Below are 12917 nucleotides of genomic sequence, written 5' to 3' on the forward strand. Positions count from 1 at the left end.
CAACAGGAGCCCGGTCTCATGTGTTCCCTACTGAAAAAACAAACAAACAACAACAACAACAAAAACCACAGCTCCCTGGGTGAGCGGAGCTCTACTGGTGGCGGGCACTTAAAGAGACTATCAGACCCTCTAGCCCAGCCCTGGGGATAGATCCCAGCCAGTGCTTCCAGTCTGTGAGTGTCTCTAGGCAGATGTGTGCCAGACTGGGCTGGACTATCATTGTAACATTTTGCCTTTCATGGGAGTCTGACCTTCTCCCTCCCAGACTTATATTTGAAACAAGCCCTAACAGCTGGTCACCATTTATTTATGCAAAGAATCTCATGCAGGGAGAGTCTTGTACATACCACACAGACAACTAAAAACCGTTCTGCAACCACGCACAGGCCTGCCGCATGTGGCTTCCCACCAAACTAGAACCCTCACCTTCAGAGCTTCTCAGCCTATGAATGCCATACTAAGGAGTGAAGCGGCTCTCCCTGTCCCTGTCCTCACTCGCTCTGTGGCCTTAGGCCAGGGTATTTATACAGGCTCTGACTGCTTGCAGCCAGTGAGGTCCATTAGTAGGATGTAAATAGCTCTCTGCTCTTCAAAGGCTGGGCGAGCCATTCTGTGAGGTCTGAGTCAGCCCCGCCAGGGTCTTGTATTTCAAGCCTTATTCATCTTCCTGATAACTTCCATAAAGGGCCAATCCGCCTTTTTGGTATGCAGGGCCTGCCAACAGTGCCCCAGGGGGATTTTCACAAGAAACCGGCATTTGCTAAGCTCCAACTGTATACACAACTCTGTCCCAGTCACTCTGGGGGGAGAAAAAGAAGAAGACAACAACTTCATTTCTTTCACCACTCTCACTCCTTTCAAGGAAACAAGGCATGCACAGGTAGCAGTTACTGTGGGTCAAATCACAAAGAACCATATGAAACCAAAGTCTGGCAGAGTGCCGTCAGGCATGGCAGGGGAGCCAGATGGGAGTACAGCCTAGTGGCCAAGCACACGGCCCTTGCTGTCAGAGACAATGAGCTTTGAATCCTAACCCTGACTCTTTTTAACTATGACCTGGGACAAAGGCTTAAACCCTCTGGGCCTCTTTCCCTGCCTGTACGATGGAGACAGAAATAGGAACAAGAGTGTTCTTGAGAGGATGTAATGAAGCAGTGTATGGGAAGGACTTGGAAGCGGCTGGCAGAGAGGAAGCACTCAAGAAATATCAGCTGTGCTTTACTGCGAGAGAAGCTTTCCAGAGAACGCCAGTTTTGAGGACTTGCAAGAAGAGAGGGACAGAGGTCCATTCCCTAGCTTGTCACCCTGCCCTGTGGGGCGGTGACATTGGCACACATTATCTCTTTGATCTGGAGTCAGAGAAGAGGGAAGGGCCAGCTACCAGTCCTCCAACCAAGGGACACATCAATCCATTTCCAAGAACTATTCAGTCTTCTAGGATGAAGGAGTCCCAAATCCCATAGCAAATTAGCCCCAGGGAAAAGACTACCCAAAAGCACAGGGCCAGACAGTCCTTGGTCTGGGGTAGCCCTGTCACTCAGGGAAACTGAGTGTGAGCCATGGGTCAGAACAAGGGATGGGGAGTGCAGGGAGACAGCGGACTAGCTGGCCCCAATCCCCGTGTCCTCACTGCAGGGGGGCCTGGAGGAGGGGAGTTCGAGCCTTGTACCCTGACAGGGAACATCCGTGGTTTCCATCTCAAGCACTTTCCTACACTATGTCTCAGGACACACAGCTACCCCGTGGGGTAGGTTAAGAAGGTAGGAGTGACATGTGTAGTTTGCAAAGAAAAACTTGAGGGTGAGAGGCTAAGTGATTGCCCAAGGTGACACGGCAAGGCAGGGCCTTGCCTGGACCCCAAACCCATCTCCCAGTGCCTGATTCTGTCCTCGCGGCCTTCTTCACCTGACATTCTCCCCACAGCTGCCAAAACCCAGGACGTTAGGATCATTGAAGTAAACACTGCACCCCGGAAAAACGTTCAACCAAGCATGAGACTCCACAGGAGCAAACGATACGGCATATGGCAACTTCCCAGATGTTCCCAAGATGGGAAGGGAATTCTCAGGGTGAAGACAACATTGTCAAGACGGAAGCAACTTAAGTTTTAGTCAAGAGGGAATGGCAAGACAAACTATAATATGTCCACACTATGGCATACCATTGGCCACAAAAAAAGAATGAGGTTGATCTTGAGGTACTGGCATGGAAACAACACCAGGACGGTGATGACTGAAAGCCCCAAGTTGCTGAATGAGCCATGATATATGACTCTACACATATGCAGTGAAAACAAAACCACATATTGTCTCTGGATTCAGAAACACATATGCAAATACCCAGGAAAACTCTGGCAATACCCACACTCTCCCAGCAATGTTCCACATGCCTCTGCAGATCCACACTCAGCCCTGCTCTCTGTCCGGGTAGGCTGGCCTGTATGAATGGCATCAGTGACTGGCCATGCCTCCCAGCCAAGCGGGAGCACCAGCAGATCAAAAGGGTGGAAGAGAAGGAGACTGGAGTATGCATTCTCCTAGTTTCCACCTATGAGGTTTCCAAAAACTGGCCACAACCTTCAGCCAAAGGTCATAGCTTCTTTGAAGGTGCCCCACTCTCAGGGACAGAGATGTCCCTGTCAACCTATCCTACATGTGGAAGATGCCATGATGACACAAAGCTATAAGAATGCCTCCCATCAGCATCAGTTTTGGGGTTCTGCTCACACTAGGTTTTTGGTTTTGTTTCTGTTTTAACTTTTTACTGAAGTGCAACTGTATGTATGGTGAGCTGCATTCTGTGTTATCACACATCGTTGTAGACTATTGGTTTTCATTGCATTATAGCATTCCACTGTGTGAATATGTACATATATCTACTCCAATTCATTTATCCATTCTACTCTTGATGGAAATTTGGATTGTTTCCAGTTTGGAGCTATTAAAAATATTTTTAGGGGCATTCTAACACACCTTTTACTGTTCATATACATGCATTTCTGTTGGATATATATATCTAGAATGGAAAGGCTAAATCATAAGGTGGCACATGTTTAACCTCAGTGCATACCAAGAGTTGCCCACAGTAGATGCGATTTCTGGTATTCAACATCCTTGCCAACCAATTTGACAATAAATTTTCTATAGAAAATTTTTTTTTACAAAATCCTTGCCAACACCTGGGTATCTTCTGGGTTTGTTTCTTTGTTCCACTGTTCTCACTCTGGTAGGTGGAGTGTATCTTCCTATGGTTTTAATTTGCAGCTCCCTAAGGACTAATGAAGCTCCACACTATTTCTTATGTTTCTTGGCCAATGGATAACCTCCTTTATGAAATATCTCTTCGAGTCTTTTGTACATTTTTCCAGTAGGGTGTCTTCTTTTTCCTATCAATTTACAAAAGTTACTTATATATTCTGGATGCCAGCCGTTTGCCAGACAGAGGTTCTGAAAACTCCTCTTCCATTCTGTAGACTGCCTTTTTGCCTTCCTAACAGCGTCTTCTGATGAAGTTTTTAAGTTTAAATGGTCGGATTTATTAACTTATTTTCTTGTATGGTTAACAGTTTTTGTGTCTTGGTTAAGAAATATTTGCCTACGCTGCTCTCATTTTTATGAAGATTCTTTGAGGGGGAAAAAAACCTATTGGAAATTGAGTAAGAAAAACCCTAGGAAACCACTACATGGAAACACCAAATCAATAGCTCCAAGAAGCAATTGATCTGTGGTTGCCTCATTAGAAAGACAACATCCTGATTTGTTTTTTTATTTCTTTGTTAGCAGCTGCTTGGAAGAATCCAGGCTCTTCTCACCTGTAAAGGTGAAGAGAGAAAGTTCAGACTGAACTCATCCCCATCAAAAAAAAATAAGTGTTCAGAGCATTTCTCTGTATGCTTAAAAAAGAAAAATTACTGAAAACTTAACATTATGCCAATGACCAGCAAAAAAGATGAGAGCAGGGGTTCTTGAACATAGGAATAGTAGGAAAATGCCGGCATTAAAATTGAAACGGTTTCGGGATAAGTGTTTCTAAGAACAATTCTCTTTCTGTAGAGGCCTCATTTCTCCCAGGAGACATTTACATCCTATTTGGTATGAAACAATCTCTAAAAACTTCCACCATGGGGCATTTCCCCCGCTGAAAAGAATAAATGTAAAGATGACTAACACACTTAGTGGTCTTATCGCCAAATACATTAATCCAAGTCATTTTACAATCATTTGTTGAGATGACAAAAGTTCCTTTGAAAATCACTATTTTCACTGTTTAGTCAGCAATAAGATTGGAAGGTAATGGCGACCTCCTAAATCCTAACAACTCCTCACATCTAAAAACTGAAGGCAAGAAAAACAAAGCTACAATCAACAAGGGAAAAAACAAGCCACACACACAAAAGCCTACACATGACCCATACTTTTAGCATCACTAACTGGATAATACTATGAACTTCAAATAACATGTAAGCACGGAGATAAGCACCGAATTCCAACAGATCACCTACCATTACTGCGAGTCTGTAGATATGGGCAGCACAAACGGGAGACTTAAGAAATTCTATGAAGAAAAGGAGAAGGGAGTGGAGAACATAGTTGAAACACAGAATCATCCAGAAAGGAAAAGTCCAGCCTAAATGCAAAATAGTCCTCAATTATATCTCAACAAAGCTTAAAAAATATATCCACCAAATGCAAAATGATGAACTTAAGTCTGAAACCTAATAGTTCACAATACTGGCTGCAGGGAAGGTACCTCAAAGTGAGCAGGGTTGGAGGTGGCAATGTCAAGAAGTACAATTCTCAGAGGAGGAAGAAATAAATGAACAAGATGTGCTGCTACTGAGAGATGTGGCAGTCGAGAAAAATTAGGAAGAGTGGAAAACCAAGAATCCTGCAGAAAAAAAAAGAAAGAAAGAAAAACAAAAGCCCTCCCTCTCCCCACTTCCAGAACTACTCTTTCAATCAGCTGCAATTTGCTATACTGACAGAAGAGGGCACCCTTGAAACAGGAAACCCTCTTCACAAACCGCTGAGGGGTGGGGAAGAGGAAAAATCAGACTAATTTCATACTAAGATACGATACAAAGATAAAATACAAATCAAAACATTTCAGCTAATGAAAATTCCACCCTCCAGAAAATCAACCATGAAGCAGAAGTATCATCTTTCAAACTGAATTAAATATTATAAAACAAGCATTTGAAGATTAAAACAAAAACTAGATTCACTTATAAAATCTAAGAATAGAAGGGGACCTAGAAAATCAAGAAGAAATTCTATGAGGGTTTGTCAAATTCCGGGAAAAATTTTTGCAGAAAAAGTCAAAATTATTTCAGGAATAAAGACTAAGAGAGAGTAGGTCCAAATGAAAATCTGATAAGAGACACTGAAGGTAAAAAGACATAAAGCAAGATAAAAATGAGCTTAAAAATTGAAAATAATCAGAGAGAAACTAGTTGAAATGGAAGGCAGGCAAGGATAGTCCAACACATGTACAATTGGAGTCCATGAAGAAGAAATGTAAAACAATAGAACACAAATAATATTTGCAAATGTAATGCAAAAAAGTTGCCAGAAATAAAATCTTCATTCAACATATTTAAGATTCCCACTGTGTGCCTTGGAAAATTGATCTAGAATGATCAACTCAGACATGTATCCCAGTAAAACGACTGAACTCTAATGACAAAGAACGAAACCCTCAGGATCTTTAGGCAAAAACATCAAATTATTATTCAAGTAACAAATTTAGGCTGGCATAAGACTTCCTAAGAACAACATATAGAATAGGGCAGGAGTGAGGCAGCATTTTCAAGACACAAGGAGACGGAGCGCAAGCCAAGGATTTAATATCTACCCTTCCTCCAGTGAAGCTTTAGCCTATAAGAGATAACTGGGGGAGCTTCCTCAAAAGAACTGAGGGTGATCATTTAATACATTTAATTATAGAGCCAAGACAAAAACAAGTATGAGGTCAAAGTAACATCCAAGTGTAAACATTACACGTTCTGACAAAGCGTAAAGATGATAACAAAGGGGAAGGCAAAGTATGACCAGAGATTATTGTTCAGGTTATAGGTGGGGGCCAAAGGATACCATTTAAAACTGACAGTCCAGATAGTATAGGTTTAAGAAAAGGAGGGATTAAGGGAAGCAAAAAAGGCATAAATACAAAGGTAACCTGTAGATTAAAAATACAAACTTTTCTAAATGCCAAAGGAATTTTTTTTAATTTTTTTATGTTTATTTATTTTTGAGAAAGAGAGACAGAGCATGAGCAGGGGAGGAGAAGAGAGAGAGAGAGAAAGAGAGAGTGGGAGGGAGACACAGAATCCAAAGCAGGCTCCAGGCTCTGAGCTGTCAGCACAGAGCCCGACACGGGGCTCGAACTCACAGACCACGAGATCATGACCTGAGCAGAAGTCAGACGCTTAATCAGCTGAGTCACCCAGGCGCCCCACCAAAGGAATTTTTAGGCAATGATGGAAATGCATCAAACTCAGAGACAGGTCTCAGTACACACAATACACACAATTCTAAGCCAGTCCTAAGGAGTCTAGCACATTCCTTAATGGGGAAATACCAGAGACATTCCCACTGCGGGGAAGGACAAGACACAGATGCCCACTTTTCCACTATTAACACTGTGCTGGAAGTATGAGCTAATGCAATTGGGAGCAAACAGTAAGAGGCTTGAGAACTGGAGAATAAGTAAAGCAGACCCGACTGCAGAGGACAGGACAGCATACCTAGAGAACTGGAGATGAAATGATTAAGCTAACTCAGAATTTCTCAAAATCTTTGATAAAGCAGAACCCCTTCACATTCTTAAAATTATTAAGGACCTCAAAGAGCTTGTGTTTATGTAGGGGATATCTTTTTATATTACTGGATTAGAAATTAAAGCTGAGGAAAATTTAAAGGTGATCAATTTAGGTATAAGTAACAACAATGAACATGTTAACCTAAGTACCGCATTTTCTGAAAAATAAGCATAAACCAACACTTTCAGGGATGAGAATGACATTATTTTACATTTGTGCACATCTCTTTGTTGTTGAGCTTAATAGAAAACAGCTGGATTTTCACTCTGCCTCTGCAATCTGTTATGATATCACACATGATGTGGATTCTGGAAAACTCCACGGTACACTCAAGAGAGAACGCAAGCTATAAGGGCAAATTATGTCTTAGTATTATTATGAAAATTGTTTTGACCTTGTGAATCCACTAAATGGGTCTCAGGAACCCCAAAGGAACTCAGACCACATAGTGAGAGCCATTGAACTAACTCCAGCAATAAAATAGCTCCATACACTCACAGGATGTAAAATCAGCAGCGAGAGTCCACAGCCTTCCTAGGCACAAATAGCAACCAAGTGTAAGACTGTAAGACGTAACAAAGGAGAAAGGCCTCGTTTACAACAGCAGTAGAAAAGATAACACACTTACAAATAAATCTAAAAGGAAATGTTGAAAATCAATAGGAGGAAAACTGTAACACACTTCTGAAACAACAGCAAAGTAGACATGAACAAATGGAAAAGACATCCTTGTTTGTGGTTGGGCTGTCTCAAGATCATTGACGCGTCAGTTCTAAGTTCATTTATCAATATGATCCCGATAAAAATTTCAACAGATATTCCTCTGCAGCTGGACAAGATGACACTAAGGTTCATAGAGAAAAATTAATGTGTCAGAATAGGGAGGCAAACAATGAAAAGAGGGCTAGCCCTACCACATATTTTGAAGTATTACAAAGCCTCTATCATTAAAACAGTGTGGTAATGGCATATAAAGAGACAGACTAATGGAATAAACTGCCAACTCCAGAAAGAGGCCAAACTGCCTGTGAAAATTTAGGGTTTCATAAAGGTGACATCTCAAATCACTCAGACAAAGACGGATGTTATAATCAAGGGCATTGATACACTAGATAGACATTTGGAAGAAAATAACAATTAGATCCATTCCTGGGGCGCCTGGGTGGCTCAATCTGTTAAGCATCTGACTCTTGGTTTTGACTCAGGTCATGATCTCACAGTTTTCTTGAGTTTGGACAGCGCAGAACCTTCTTAGGATTCTCTGTTTCTCCCTCCTCTCTGCCCCTCCCCTGCTGCACGGTCTCTCTGAAAATAAGTAAATAAGCTTTAAAAAAGAATGTGTTATATAAGAAAAATAGATCCATTCCTTATCTCACATTTAAAAATAAGTTCCAAATGGACTAGAGATCTAAATACTAAAAACTAAATCATACTAGCATGAAAAGAAACTATGAGTGAATTTTGTAAGTGGGGTATAGCACAGCTTTCTAATTATGAGTCAAAAATCTGATGAAATCAAATAAACATTGTTACTTTTGACTATAAAATATTTTTTAAGTTTTGCAAGGCAAAACCAAACAAAAACAAAACAAACACAAAAATGAAAGAAAGCAAACACCACAAACAAAATCAAAAGACAAACATCAAACTGGGAGATATTATTTGCAACATATATCACAGATAAAGGGCTAATATATCTTTAAAAAGACCCTGAAACCCTATAGAAAAGTGACCAGAGACATACACAAGCAATTCACCAAAAGACATTAAAATGCTCTGAAACCTACAAAAAAAGTGTTCAACAAACATCACACATCATCAAAAAATGCAAATTAAGACTTCACTGACACACTGGTTTTCAGTCATCATAGTGGCAAAAATTCAAAATCTTCACACTATACCCTGGTGGCAGAGCTGTAGGAAACAAGCAATCTTCAACACTGCTGGTAGGAATGTGCATTACAGAACCCCTAAGAAGCAGAATTTGGCAATACTAACAAAACTGGCAATTTGTTTACCTTGACTCAGCCAGCAATCCTACTTCCAAGAAATTACCCTTAAAGATACACAACCAACCATAAAAATCTACACACATAAATCATTTTCACTGCCACGTAATACTGGGAACTACGTAAATTCTCAAACATAGGATACTGGTTGAAAATACGTGGTTATATACATGCAGTGGAGTGATATGCTGCTAGAAAAAAAGAGAGAGGATGGGGAAAATCTCTATGAACAGATACGGAGTGATTTCTAGAATATATTAGGCGGAAAAAGTGAGATGCCAGATAATATATATAGTACGTTACCTTTTGTGCAACAAAGAATGGAGAAATAGGAAAACAGCCATTTCTTGCTGATCTTTGCAAAGAAGAAACACAAGAAGAAAAAGAAACAGAAAAAATAAGATTGGTTCCCTCCAAGGGATGAGAGAGGACACAGTAAAAGGGCTGTGGGAAGGGATAACACTTCTCCAAGGACACCTCTCTATAGCTCTGACTTTTGTTAGCATGTTAATATTCTACATAAGCAACACTGAAATCAACAAGGATGAGAATGAAAACTACAACTAAAGCAAATGAACCACACTGTATTTCAAGTAAATCTAATTAGGAGAAACCATCTGAAGAACCCCAGTGGAGAACCACACTGAAAAGAAAGAATTAATCTATGGGCACCTGGGTGGCTCAGTCAGTTAAGCGTCCAACTTTTGGTTTTGGCTCAGGTCATGATCTCATGGTCCATGGGTTCAAGTCCCACATCAGGCTTCTTGTTGTCAGCATGGAGCCTGCTTGGGATTCTCTTTCTCTCTCTCTCTCTCTGCCATTCCCCCTCTCGTTCTCTCTCAAAATAAGTAAATAAAATCTAAATTTTTTTCATTTAAAAATAATATTTTTTTAATATTTATTTTTGAGACAGAGAAACAGAGCATGAGTGGGAGAGGGACAGAGAGAGAGGGAGACACAGAATCTGAAGCAGGCTCCAAGGTCTGAGTTGTCAGCACAGAGCCTGACGCGGGGTTCAAACCCATGGACAATGAGATCACAACCTGAGCCAAAGTTGGGCACTTAACCAACTGAGCCACCCACGTGCCCCTAAACTCTAAAAAATCTTGTAAAATAGAAGTAATCTAGGGGCACCTGGGTGGTTCAAACACTGCATCGGGCTCTGTGATGACAGCTCGGAGCCTGGAGCGTGCCTTGGATTCTGTGTCTCCCTCTCTCTGCCCCTCCCCGACTCGTGTTCTGTCTCTGTCCCTCTCAAAAATAAGCAAACATTAAAAAAAAAAGAATTAATCAAGGTACTTTCTTCAAAAATTACATAAACTGTATGCGCACGGTCTAGAGGGAAAAAGGGCTGCAAACTAATCATGAACTCTCTTAACCAGGCTTGTTCTCCACAGTGGTATGGGTGTAGCAATCTGCAACTATTTTAGATATGCTGCAGGATATGTATAACTGTGTGACAGTACTGGAAGCCAGGATTACTCACTGTGGAAGAGGTGAGATTTGAATACAGGATAAGGAGAGGCAATGAGAAACATGGAGGAATGGAATGGATCAGAGGGTAACAGCATGAAATCATGATATATATATTATATATACATACATGTTATATATACGTTGTATATGATATAGATCGTATATGTATAATATATATTGTATTGTATATATAACATATATTACATTGTATATATCTTATGTATTATATTGTATATGTATACATGATATATATTATATTGTATATGTACATATATATTATGCTGTATAATGTATGTGTGTATATAATATATATTGTATATGTATATAAAATATATATTATACAATACAATATACAATATATTTTATATATATCTATAATACATATTGGATTATATATGTATATATGATTTATACTATATTGTATATGAATATCATACGTACATATGTAAATTTTTGAATACGTGTATATAATTTTAATGTGTGTATGTATTTATTTATAGGTTTCAAACCTAGTATGTGTCAGTGTGTGTGAGTGTATAATATATAGATCCTAGATTTGAAAAGGTCGGTAGCACAGGACACACACAGTGTCTAGGTCTTAAATTTTAAATATTTCCCAGGAAAAGGAAACAGGGCTCCTTAGCCAATTGCCTGATTCCAAGACTAGGGCAGGAAAGTTACACAAGGTAAGCCTGGTTAGTATGAGAAATGAAACTCAAAGTCATGATGGGGGCATTTCAACAGGACACAGGAGCCAACTTGAAGGGTATCTCATTGGCTACATGTGAGACAACTGAAGCACCAAAATAAAAAAAGGTAGTAATAGATTATAACTTGGTGAGTAAAAAAGAAATCTAAGAGGAGCACCTGGGTGGCTCAGTGGGTTCAATGTCCAACGTCAGCTCAGGTCATGATCGCATAGTTGTTGAGTTCAAGCCCCGTGTTGGGCTCTCTGCTGTCAGCCAAGAGTCCACTTCAAATCCCCTGTGGCCCTCTGTCTCTGCCCCTCCTCTGCTGATGCGCGCTCTCTCTCTCTCGCTCTCTCTCATAAATAAATAAATAAATAATTAAATAATTAAATAAATAAATAAAGTTTATTTCTGAGAGACAGAGAGACACGGGGGGTGGGGGTGGGGGGGGGGTGGTGCGGCAGGGAGAAAGACACAGAATCTGAAGAGGCTCCAGGCTCAGAGCTGTCAGCACAGAGCCCAATGCAGGGCTCGAACTCACAAGCCATGAGATCATGACCTGAGCTGAAGTCGGACGCTTAACCAACTGAGCTACTCAGGTGCCCCAATAAATATATTTTTAAAAATCTATGAGACTGTACTGGTGATGCTGCAGGAGGCGCAGCAGAGTGGATGCAGAAGCAGAAGGAGGGAAGAAGGGGGCCAGAAAGGAACAGGAAGAAGGAGGATGTAAGGGTGTGTTCTCCATCAGAGGACAATGACGGCCCATAAATGAGGACAAGGTATTGAAACCGGAAAATCACCACTGTGTAAGCAACATGACGACTGGCTGGGGAAGAATGATCAATGGGTGCATGAATTGGGTGGTTGGGGGAGGGCTGATGGGGAGGATATTTGCACAACAAAGCGTCTCCACAGACCGCTAATCAGTTACAAGGGGGAAGATTAATTACACAGGGCAGTAGTAACCAGACATCTTGCCCAGGAAGTCCAGGTGAACATCACCAGGGAGGGGTAGACAGCATGTGCCTCCAGATGCTGTGTCCTGAAGAAACACGACAGACCAACCAGGGATGGAACGATCTGAAACTAGTCATGACAAAGTATCCGACAAACCCAATCTGAGGAACAGACAGCCTGTATTCTGACCTGTTCTTCAACAAAACAACAGGGTTGTGAAAGACAAAGAAAGGCTGAAGAACTGTTCCAGATTAATCATTGATTAGAAGCGAGCAGACAGCAAAATGCAGTAGGTGATCATGGACGGGTCCTGTACCGAAAAGAAAAATCTGGAATAGGTACCATATGGGAAGGTAAACAATGGACGGTTAACTATTCAATGGCAGGAGTTTTCCAATTCTGAAGGAGACCCTTGAAATCGGGCTTTACCAAGTTGAGCAAATTTAGCAAATTTGCTGTAGCAAATGCCCCAATGTGTTCTGCCTCACAGCCACGTCACCTTCACTGATGAATAAGCAGGTGTTCCCAGGAGGGCAGCCATCCAGGGCCCAGAGAGGCCAGCCCCCGACTCATCAACTTTAACCTGTCCAAAGAGTACATGTGACTGAAATGTGCCCTGTCTTTTTTTTTTTTTTTATGTTTTATTTATTTTTGAGAGAGAGAGAGAGAGATAGAGCGAGAGAGACAGCGAGCAAGCAAGCATGAGCAGGGCAGGGGCAGAGAGGGAGGGAGTCACAGAACCTGAAGCAGGCTCCAGGCTCTGAGCTGTCAGCACAGAGCCTGATGCGGGGCTCAAACTCACAAACTGCGAGATCATGACCTGAGCCGAATATTAGGCTCAATCGACTGAGCCACCCAGGCGCCCCAGATGTGCCCGTCTTTTACAGCAGATACACTTGGCAAGAACACCCAGGGACCTCCTGAAGAAGCCTAGGTCATTGCGGAGGCCTGGAAGCAAACGGT

Source organism: Panthera pardus, unplaced genomic scaffold, assembly GCF_024362965.1.
Source record: "Panthera pardus isolate Hobbes unplaced genomic scaffold, ASM2436296v1 HiC_scaffold_2, whole genome shotgun sequence".
Classification (NCBI taxonomy): Eukaryota; Metazoa; Chordata; class Mammalia; order Carnivora; family Felidae; genus Panthera; species Panthera pardus.